The sequence below is a fragment of the Oncorhynchus tshawytscha genome, linkage group LG16, assembly GCF_018296145.1.
Source record: "Oncorhynchus tshawytscha isolate Ot180627B linkage group LG16, Otsh_v2.0, whole genome shotgun sequence".
Taxonomy (NCBI): Eukaryota; Metazoa; Chordata; class Actinopteri; order Salmoniformes; family Salmonidae; genus Oncorhynchus; species Oncorhynchus tshawytscha.
In genome coordinates, this window is record NC_056444.1 from 39660245 (window position 1) to 39672394 (window position 12150).

A 12150-nucleotide genomic window follows, 5' to 3' on the forward strand; every position below is an offset into this window, starting at 1 on the left:
ATACTTATGTCATGCAATAAAATGCAAATTAATTACTTAAAAATCATACAATGTGATTTTTTGTTTTAGATTCGGCCTCTCACAATTTAAGTGTACCTATGATACAAATTACAGACCTCTACATGCTTTGTAAGTTGGAAAACCTGCAAAATCGTCAGTGTATCAAATAGAGAATAAAACGCTCTCTATGGTCAGGGCGTGACAATCCGTGAGGCTCATTTCATCAGTTGACTTGACCAGGCACCAGGGACGAAGGATGGTGGAGAAGGCAGCTGCCCACAGAGCCTCTCCCACATGTGGGCAATAGAAAAGCGCCTCTCTCAGTCTCCTCGTGACACTCTTTCACCTCAGCAGTCCATCACAAACTTGTATGGAAAATGTAATATCTCTTTTCATAAGTTGATATCCCTCCAATGGACCTGAAAGTATTTCAGGTGGTCTATCTTGTACATGTAAAAGTGGATGAACTCCTTAAGGAAATCGCTCATCTGTTGCGTTTGGGATGGAGTCGTTGTATGGTTTGTAACTGAAGCAAGAATTTTCCGTGGGGCCCATGTATACAGAGGCACTCTGCACCCGCACCGTAACACTGTGTCTTCTGTCAATCATAGTCCAATACAGGCTTCAGGTTGATCCAGTGACTGACCAATATGCTTCCACAATTTAAATGTGTGTGTGCTACTATGAAACGTAACTGTGACCACACACACAGAGATATACCGTGCCAGCTTCATCGTGACTATGGAAACTTTTTGAAGAACTCTCCAAGCACTACGGGCATTCGATACGCGCATGTAAATGGAATTAGATCAGAGCGAAGGGCTCGATGTTGAGAAAACAAATGATTGTGTTAATGCCCAGTGTTGTTGGCATGCGATCAATATTGGGGAGTAGGCTTTTCTACATATTTACATGGTTTGTGGGATTTTGTGACATTAATTCAGTGATTTAGCAGCCATTGATAATCTACAAGCTGCACTTTAAGCTACATAAGAGGTCATTAAATAAGAGGGTATTCACATGGTGGCATTGACACACGCAAACAGTGTCACATGCAGGATAGTAGCAGCTGCAATGTGACATCTGAGATTGCAACGCTACCTTCTTTAACTCCCTTGACAGCAAGGAGAGGTAACTAAATACAGGAGCAGGATGGTGGAGAGTGCTCACAGCTGGTAGCAAACCCAGGATCGGATGTGTCACGGCTCACAGCTGGGTGAATATGGAGTGGCCAAGGTGCAAAAGCTGTTCCACTCTAAATGTATCAGAGTTACCTGGAGCTTAGTGACTCTCTCAGGCTGATGGAGGGAACCCTAACGGGAAAAAAACACATGGTTTCACATGTGGAAAAAAATCATTATTTTTGGGGGGGAACACTTCACGTGATGATATTTCACATGAAGTTTCACATGTGGATTGAAATTTTCACACGTGAATATAACGAGATTTCACAGGTGATGCCCTGCAATCAAAATTGAGTCATTAGGATACACACACAAACAGTGCTTTTAACTGACATATTTGACATTCATGATTACATTGTGTATGTTCATAGAGTAAGTATTAATCAACATGTCCTCATCTGGGATTTAAATCTACAACCTCTTGGTTCACGGCAATCCAATCTTCCTTCTACACCACCATGTCTGTGTCAATGACTGATTTCACCTGTATTGCTACTCTTTAGGCAAAAATATATATAAACTCAGCAAAAAAGAAACGTAATCGCAATGTCAACTGTGTTTATTTTCAGCAAACTTATGTGAAATATTTGTATGAACATAACCAGATTCAACAACTGAGACAAACTGAACAAGTTGCACAGACACGTAACAGAAATGGAATAATGTGTCCCTGAACAAAGAAGGGAGGGGGGGTCAAAATCAAAAGTAACAGTCAGTATCTGGTGTGGCCAACAGCTGCATTAAGTACTGCAGTGCATCTCCTCATGGACTGTACCAGATTTGCCAGTTCTTGCTGTGAGATGTTACCCCACTCTTCCACCAAGGCACTTGCAAGTTCCGGGACATTTCTGGGGGGAATGGCCCTAGCCCTCACCCTCCGATCCAACAGGTCCCAGACGTGCTCAATGGGATTGAGATCTGGGCTCTTCGCTGGCCATGGCAGAACACTGATGTTCCTGTCTTGCAGGAAATCACACACAGAACGAGCAGTATGGCTGGTGGCATTGTCATGCTGGAGGGTCATGTCAGGATGAGCCTGCAGGAAGGGTACCACATGAGGGAGGAGGATGTCTTCCCTGTAACGCACAGCGTTCAGATTGCCTGCAATGTCAACAAGCTCAGTCCGATGATGCTGTGACACACCGCCCCAGACCATGACGGACCCTCCAACTCCAAATCGATCCCGCACCAGAGGACAGGCTTCGGTGTAATGCTCATTCCTTCGACGATAAACACAAATTCAACCATCACCCCTGGTGAGACAAAACCGTGACTCGTCAGTGAAGAGCACTTTTTGCCAGTCCTGTCTGGTCCAGCGACGGTGGGTTTGTGCTCATTGGCAGCGTTGTTGCCAGTGATGTCTTGGGAGGACCTGCCTTACAACATGGCTACAAGCCCTCAGTCCAGCCTCTCTCAGCCTATTGCGGACAGTCTGAGCACTGATGGAGGGATTTTGTGTTCCTGGTGTAACTCGGGCAGTTGTTGTTGCCATCCTGTACCTGCCCCGCAGGTGTGATGTTTGGATGAACCGATCCTGTGCAGGTGTTGTTACATGTGGTCTGTCACTGCGAGGACGATCAGCTGTCTGTCCCTTCTACCAGTAGCGCTGTCTTAGGCATCTCACATTATGGACATTGCAATTTATTTACCTGGCCACATCTGCATTCCTCATGCCTCCTTGCAGCATGCCTAAGGCACATTCACACAGATGAGCAGGGACCCAGTGCATCTTTCTTTTGGTGTTTTTCAGAGTCAGTAGAAAGGCCTCTTTAGTGTCTTAAGTTTTCGTAACTGTGACCTTAATTGTAAGCTGTTAGTGTTTTAACGACCATTCTACAGGTGCATGTTCATGAATTGTTTATGGTTCATTGAACAAACATGGGAAACAGTGTTTAAACCCTTTACAATGAAGATCTGTGAATTATCTTTGAAAGACAGAATCCTCAAAAACGGCAGTTTCTTTTTTTGCTGAGTTTATATTGTATTCATCATAGTGATTCAGGAGTAACATATTAAAACTGAATAATATGCCCCACCAACATTAAACAATATACAGATATAAGGGTTAAAAGTGTGGTTAAGGTTAGGGTTAAGGTCTGGTTTAGGTTTAAAATCAGCTTTTATGACTTTGTGGCTGTGCCAGCAAGTGAACACTCTGAAGAGCTGCCTCCAGGGCAAGATTCATGACAAAAAATGCTGCGAATGTATATGAATGCTACATACTTTGCGGCGAAGCAGAAAGATCAGCGTACAGCAATTTCAGAGGTTGTGAGTTCAAAGCCCAGGTGGGGTCATATTGAAAAGTCAGTACTAAGTGATACATGTAATCATATTGTCATTGATTCAAGATTTATTTTACACTGTTTTAGCTGAAAAGCGTATCACTTACTTTAAAACCCCATATCATTTCATTCTCTGACCAAACAAACGTGAAATTTGTGAAATAGCTGTTTTCACTTTGAGCTAAAATGTTCACATGTAAAAAATAAAAAGAGACATGTGAGGTCAGTTGTTCACATGTGAAACCATATGTTCACATGTAATAAATGTAGAGTTCAACACCACCTTTTCACATGTGAGGAGAATAACACGTTTTTACCTCACATTGCAAATTCACATGTGAAAAATCTAACTCTCACACAGGGAATTGCATTTTCACATGTGAACATGTTTTGCATCCCGATGTCATTATATTTATTTAACATGAGATCATGTTTTCACATGCTCAAATGTGTAGTTTCATGGTATCACGTGTTGACATTTTACATCCCCATGTTGTCACATTTATTTCCCATGAGATCCTGTTTTCATATTTGTAGTTTCATAAATTACATTTCTTCCTCATCAATCTACACTTGATACCCCATAATTACAAAGCGAAAACAGTTTTTTAAAACAAATTTATAAAAAAATTGAAAAAGAAATAGCTTATTTACATAAGTATTCAGACCCTTTACTATGAGACTCGAAACTAAGCTCAGGTGCATCCTGTTTCCATTGATCATCCTTGAGATGTTTCTACAACTTGCTTGGAGTCCACCTGTGGTAAATTCAATTGATTGGACATGATTTGGCAAGGCACACACCTGTCTATATAAGGTCCCACAGATGACGGTGCATGCCAGAGCAAAAACCAAGCCATTAGGTTGACGGAATTGTCTTGCCTTTATGGTAGAGGGGCCAGATGGAAGCCACTCCTCAGTAAAAGGCACATGACAGCCCGTTTGGAGCTTGCGAGCTCAGCCCGTAAGGGGGCTGAATAATTTTGCACGCCCAATTTTTCAGTTTTTGATTTGTTAAAAAAGTTTGAAATATCCAATAAATGTCGTTCCACTTCATGATTGTGTCCCACTTGTTGTTGATTCTTCACAAAAAATACAGTTTTATATCTTTATGTTTGAAGCCTGAAATGTGGCAAAAGGTCGCAAAGTTCAAGGGGACCGAATACTTTCGCAAGGCACTGTATTTGCCCACAAAAATGAAAACCTGTTTTTGCTTTGTCATTATGTGTAATTGTGTGTTGATCGACAAGAACATTTTAGAATAAGTCTGTGACGTAACAAAATGTGTAAAAAGTGAGTCTAAGTACTTTCCAAATGTATATTTATATTTTCTGAGAGGTCTCTCTCGTGATGGGTGAAAAATAAGCTAAATGTGTTGGCTGTATCATGAACATCAGCCTCAGCACGACTCCAGACAATTAGTGTGAGCATAGAGATCAAAGTTGTTAAAGTTTACATGAAAGCCTCTTTCTTTAGGTACCGTACCCACTTCATGTAACAATGGAGATAATTGGGCTATTTCCTGTAAGTAGTAACACTAACAAATAGCCAACCATTATGAAGAACAATTTTCCACAAATAATCCCCACAAAAGACCTATAGGATTCATAAATCAATTCTGTCTTGCTGTCAATGTAGTTACGTTTCATTGACCAATTACATTGTTTTGAAGTGTGACAATTCGATGAAGGAAGAGTTCACATAGCGTATAGAGCACCCCCTGAAAAAATGTCCCTCAAATGCCAGCATTACACTATGAAGCTAATCTATGCCCAGTTCTGCACACTGCACACACCCATGCACACACACACACACACACACACACACACACACACACACACACACACACACCTTCTGTAGGAGGCATGTGACCGGGATAGAGGGACCAGAATGCTTTGCTCTTTTTAATCTGCCTATTAATTCCACTTTAGCAATCACACTGTTCCCCAGTAGGCCTATGATCTTCATTATGGCTTAAGATTACTGTGACTAAAGTATGTATACTCCCAAGTGGTACTAGTGGGTTGGTGTCTGTGTGTGTGGGGGGGGGGTAACTTTTTAATGCAGTAGACTAAATCAGGGTCACAGAGTGTTTCTTGGTAGTCTTAAACAAATCTACTTTGAAACAAAAGTATACACCTCACACACATGGTTATGGGCTTAAAAAAAAGAAGACACCTCTAACAAGTCAGATATAGAGTTGAAATGTATTACATTTTGTAGTTTGCATCCCAATATGACACTTTTTATACATCACAGAAGACACACTGGATTTTCATATTTTTTTACATTTAAAATCTTGATCAATTATGAAAGTATGAAAAATATTAATAACATAACCACCCATGAGGACATTGGCTGCAGGAAAGGCCTACAGAACTGCACATACTGTATGTACAGTACATGTACTGGTAGTGAGTCTATTTCCCTTGCTGAATATCGGAAAAAAAACACTTGTAACAGCCTCTTAATTATGAAATGGTCAACACACGGAGTGCTTAAGCTCCTTGGGCTGCCAAGTCGCGTAGCGGTCTAAGGCACTGCATCTCAGTGCTAGAGGCATCACTACAGATCCTGGTTCAATTCCAGGCTGTATCACAACTGGCTGTGATTGGGAGTCACATAGGGTGGCGCACAATTGGCCCAGTGTCGTTAGGGTTTGGCTGGGTTAGGCTGTCATTGTAAATAAGAATTTGTTCTTAACCGACTTGCCTGGTTAAATAAAAAATTCTAATTAAGCCATAGACATTTCTCAGAGGGGGTAATTTGACACCAGCATTGAAAGAGAACGGCAAAATAACGCAACGCTGGTCAGAATGCATTTTCCCTTCCATACGTATATGACGAGGAGCTTGTTAAAATTCTGCCTTAGATCTGCATATCAGTATTTGTCTGGCAACGGTCTGAAGCTGAGCTCAGGCAGCAGTGACTCGGTACTTCAACATGATTAGATAGATTTGCTGAACCATAGGTTACCATTAACCATTGATAACCATAAGTAATCGTTAACTATTGAGAAACCATTAATGTTATTCATCACATTACCCTCACACCTGTTTTAAAGGGGATTGATGGCTGACGTTCCACTCTCCGAATCATTAGTAAGCATTCTGTTGCATTTGAGACATTCAACATTAACTAGGAAAGTTTAAGACTTGTAAAGGAGACGTCATACAGAGTTGCTGAACACGATGTGACTTGTACGTACAGTACATATTAACAGGAGAGAGGGTAATGTGATTGATAACATGAATGGTAATCAATGGTTAATGGTTGCTTAGGTAATTAACAAAACCACAAAAATGAACCGTTAGTTTCAAATTTAACTTAAAAAGTTTGAAATGCATGAGGGGTTTTGTCCCCACTTCAATATCCTTGCTGCTTAGTGCATCGGTTTCTAATAGGCAAAGCTTTGTTAATGTGCACCACTGAACAGCCACTATGTGGTCATGCTGGCAGACACAAGTTGAGGATTATAGTGACAATTGATAGGACAAGATTACCGCCCCAGCCTTAGGTAGCTGGGACCATTCTTATATTATTATTATTTTTATTTTTATGGTTAGCCATGTAAAAGTAACTAAGCCTTGTCCGAGCCAGAATGGCCCATAGAGCCTATCTCTTGTTTGTAGTGTGAGGCAGCTTGGTGTATACTACATCTGTGCACTGTGAAAGATTGATTAGCCATGTCAATTAATCCATTTGTATTAGTATCTAGACCTACCAACCATTGTAATTACAGAATGTTGATAGTGACAACATAATGTTGTTCATTATTCAAATACTAATGTAATAACTACTTCAATGTGATTGATCCTCAAAGTAAATCAATTAAATGGTATTCAATGGCAGTTAATTAACTTTCCTATCTATTTGTGTTTGCCTCATTAGCTGCAATATGTTTTATACACACATCGGAAGCTAATTTCAAACTATTTCTGTCTCAGACAAATTATTTTTGAGTCACATTAATTACAGAGCCTGTAATTATAGAATCTTCATTATGCCTGGTTCTGATGACTCAGGATGGTGACTTCATTGTATCCGTTAGGAAATTCATTTTTGCATCATACAGGAGGAGAGAAGGTCTTGGGTAAAGCCTCGGATCTCTCCGCCGTTCCCGCGGAGTATCAGGATCTCCAGGAGGTTTTCAACAAAGCCCGCGCCACATCTCGTCCTCCACATCGACCCTATGACTGCGCCATTGACCTCCTCCCTGGCACTACACCGCCCTGTCTGGTCCAGAGACCAAGACCATGGAAGGGTACATTGAGGATTCTCTGGGGGAAGGGTTCATTCGTCCTTCTTCTTCCCCTGTCGGCCCCGTGTATCAACTACCGGGGCCTTAATGACATCATGTTAAAGAACAGTTACGCGCTGCCACTCCTCGCCTTGGCTTTCCAGCGTGTCCAGTTGGACCTTCGGAATGCCTACCATCTGGTTCGGATACGGGAGGGAGACGAATGGACGACAGCCTTTAACACAGCTAGTGAGCTCTACGAGTATCTGGTTATGCTATTCGGACTGACCAACGCTCCCGCAGTTTGAGTTTATTTAATTTTTTACAGGGACAGTGCACATTAATCAACGTTTCAGTAAAAGTGCCAGTTTTTTAGCCAGCCGGCTAATTTTCAACTGCAGTCCCTGGGCAGGTTATTAAAAACAATTACAATATAGACCATCATTGAGCAGTGAGCACACGCAGAGCAACATAGGACAAGCAAGACATAGCATACCGACAGAGCAACATAGGACAAGCAAGACGTAGCATACAGACAGAGCAACATAGAACAAAAAGCAGCAAGACAAAATTCATTAAAGCAACAAAGTGTTTTCACACCTCACAAGCTACAGACAACAGACAACTTGGAAAGCGACAACACACAGCTAGGGATTATGATCACAAATCTGATTGACCTTTAGCCATGTATTCATACATTTTGTGAAAGTGTGATATGTGGTGCAGTTATCTGTGACTGATGGCAGTGTATTCCAGACATGGGAAGCTCTCACAGAGAAAGCGGATTTACTAAAGGTGCTTTTCCTTAAGGGAACTATACAGTCACCTCTCATGGCAGACCTTGTGGATCTGCTGCCATATGTTGGGTTTTCTGTTTCACAAAAATACTGAGTGGAGGGGGAGCCAGGCCATTTAGGATCTTGAATACAAGACATGCGCCGGTGTATTGCACAAGATTATCCCAACTCAGGAGCTCATGCTTTCTGAGGATGTAACAGTGATGATGGCTATTGGGCTTCCTATCAAGCACTTTGAGAGCCTGTTTGTAGACAGACTGAATAGGTTTTAATGTTGTACAGCAAGCTTGGGCCCAACTAGTCAAGCAGTATGTTAAGTGGGGGAGTATCATATATTTGAAGTACAGTTTTGCTACCTCTGTAGTCAAACAATTTACTTTAAATCGGAAATTAGCTACCGGTAGGTTGAATTTGGTCTGAATCTGAATGACCTTTTTCACATGCTTTTTAAGAGAGGTTGGAATCAAGTATGATGCCAAGGTACTTAAAATCAGATACCAACCGGAGCTTCTCGCCTGACACATAAACATCTGGTTCAGTAGCATCTGTTGCCCTCTTTGTGAAGAACATGCAAACAGTTTTTTTCACATTGAGATGCAAACACGAGTCACTGAGCCTCTTTGTAACCTGGACCATTACAGTAGTGAGTTCTTGTGCAGCTTGTTGTTTGCTCTTTGCTGCATGCACATATATCACTATCATCTGCATACATTTGTACTTTAGACCCAGTACAGACAGAAGGCAGATCATTAATGTACAGGCTGAACAGGAGGGGCCCCAGTATTGACCCTTGGGGCACGCCCACATCATAGCTAAGAGTGGGCGACAGCTCATTGCTCACTCTGACACACTGAGGTATGATTTCATCCATCTCAAGGCATCGGGGGAAAAGTTGAACTTGGACAATTTTGTGATGAGAATCTCATGGTTAACAGTATCAAAAGCCTTCTTTAGGTCCAGAAACATAGCCCCAACAACTCCCCCTTTGTCCATCTTGGACTTCACATCTTCCAGAAGAAAGCAGTTGGCCGTTTCTGTGGAGTGTTTCGCTCTGAAGCCAATGTAATGTGAAGGGGCTGTTGTTGAGTTGAGCAATCAGTTGTTCTGCTACACACTTTTCAACAACCTTTGACACCACAGGTAGTATACTAATGGGCCTGTAGTTACTCACGTCAGCAGGGTCGCCCAATTTAAAGATGGCCGTTATTATGGCCGACTTCCATACCCTTGGAAACACCCCAAGACCAATAGATGTGTTGGTGACCTTAGTAATGGGGCCAATGAGTGACTCTTTGTAGTTTTTAAGAAAGGTAGAGTCCAGCCCAAACACATCTTTGGCTTTAGAGTTCTTTAGTGAGCTAATCACCTTGTTCACCTTTGACTCAGAAACCTCCCTTATGATGAAGACAGGTTGAGCGTCATTCACTAGCACTGAGCCCAATAAACCAGTGGAGGGGTTCTGTGTCAGTACCCTGACAGAGTCAATAAAGTAGGAATTGAAGGCTATTGCTATTTCGACTGCATCCTGTGTTAGATTGTTATTCACCATGATTTCTAGTCTTTTTGCAGTGTTACTAGGGTCTTTCCCTGTTAACTGTTTTAGATACTCCCAAATCAATTTAGAATTTCCCTTTGCTTCACCAATTATGTTAATAAAAACGTTTGCCTTGGCCTGTCTGATTTCTTTCATCACCTCATTTCTCAACATGGTAAACCTACGTCTGTCATGCTCCAATTTGGATCTTAGGGCTATTTTTAGAGCATAATCTCGTTCTTTCATCAACTTCCAGATTTCTCCATTTAGCCAAGGAAGAGTGCTCTTTTGGCCAGGTTTGGATTTAATTTTCTTTAGGAAACCATTTACTGTAGTCTGGATTGTGGATAGAAAAACTTGACTATCAGCTTCCACATCTGTATTGGACAAGAGATCATTCCAGTTAATTCCCTTAATTGTGTTTTCAAAATAGTTTAATTCACTCATAGGTATTGTTAGTTGATCCGGCTTTCTAACAGTAGAGAGGTTAAGCCTGCTCTTAGGCTATAAGTGTCTTAGGCTATAAGATTATGATCAGATAGCCCAGTAACCATATTGAATGATTTAGTCACTCTCTCTGGTTTATTACTGAACACCAAATCAATCTGTGTTTTAGAGCAACAAGTCACCCTGGTTGGCCCTTTAACTAGCTGTGAAAGGTATTAGTGATCCGTTTGAGGGTTTTCCTACAAGACTTGCCTTCATAATTAATGTTAAAATCTCCCATTAAGATGATCTCTTTCCCAAAATCACATTCCCTAAGCATGTTATTAAACAGTGTTTCAGGCTCTGGTCAATTATGTGCTCCATGACATGTTGAACCGGTTCATGCTTGTCTACCTTGACGACACCCTTGTCTTTTCCCGTTCGGTTCAGGAGCATGTTCTCCACGTCCGACAAGTCGTCCAGCGCTTCCTGGAGAACCAGTTGTTTGTCAACGTGGAGAAGTGTGAATTTCATCGCTCCACTATCTCCTTTCTGGGATACGTCATCTCTGCCGAGAACATTCAGATGGATCCGGACAAGTGAGAGTGGTATTGGAGTGGCCCCAACCCACATCCAGATTGCAGCTGCAACGTTTCCTGGGATTTGCTCATTTCTACCGCTGCTTCATCCGGGGCTACAGCACCCTGGCTTCCCCCCTCTCTGCACTCACCACCCAAGGTTTCCGTTCACGTGGATCTCAAGCATCGGTTCACTACAGCCCCATCTTAATCCATTAGGACCCGTCCCGTCAGTATGTGGTGGAGGTCGACGCCTCGGACGTTGGAGTGGGGGCCATTCTGCCCATGACCAAAAGCTGCATCCCTGCGCTATTCCTTTCCCATCATCTTAATCGATGAGAGGAACTATGGCATTGGTAACCGGGAACGTATTGCGGTTAAGATGGCCCTGGAGGAAGACACTGGCTAGAAGGGGCGGAACATCCATTCCTAGTGTGGACCGACCATACGAATCTGGAATATCTCTGCACTCAAGGCAGGTTCTTTTGGCTCTGTTGTTCACTTGTTTCAATTTCACCATCTCCTACCGCCCTGGATCCAAGAATGGAAGCCTGACGCCCTCTCTCACTTGCATAACTCCACTGCTACTCCGTTTAACCCAAAGACCATCCTCCCTACCTCCTGTCCAGCAGCAACACTAGTCCGCAAGGCGGGTGGGCCCAGCTAACCGGTTATTCGTCCTGGATTCTGCTCAGTCCTGGAATGGGCTCATTCCTCTAATCTAACCTGCCATCCTGGCTCCCGCTGGACCCTGGCCATTCCTCCTGACAGAGATGGTGTAACTGAGTCAGGTTTGTAGGCCTCCTTGCTCGCACATGCTCTTTCAGTTCTGCCCACAAGTTTTCTATAGGATTGAGGTCAGGGCTTTGTGATGGCCACTCCAATACCTTGACTTTGTTGTCCTTAAGCCATTTTGCAACGACTTTGGAAGTATGCTTGGGGTCAGTGTCCATTGGGAATACCCATTTGCAACCAGGTTTTAACTTTGTGACTGATGTCTTGAGATGTTGCTTCAATATATCCACATAATTTTCCTCCCGCATGATGCTATCTAATTTGTGAAGTGCACCAGATCCTCCTGCAGCAAAGCACCCCCACAACATGATGCT

At 42.4% G+C, this 12150-nt stretch overlaps 1 pseudogene; it reads right to left on the reverse strand.

The window, feature by feature from the left end:
* Positions 1 to 215: 215 nt before the first annotated feature.
* Positions 216 to 734, reverse strand: LOC112215149 (annotated as a pseudogene).
* Between the last annotated feature and the right edge of the window lie 11416 nt (positions 735 to 12150).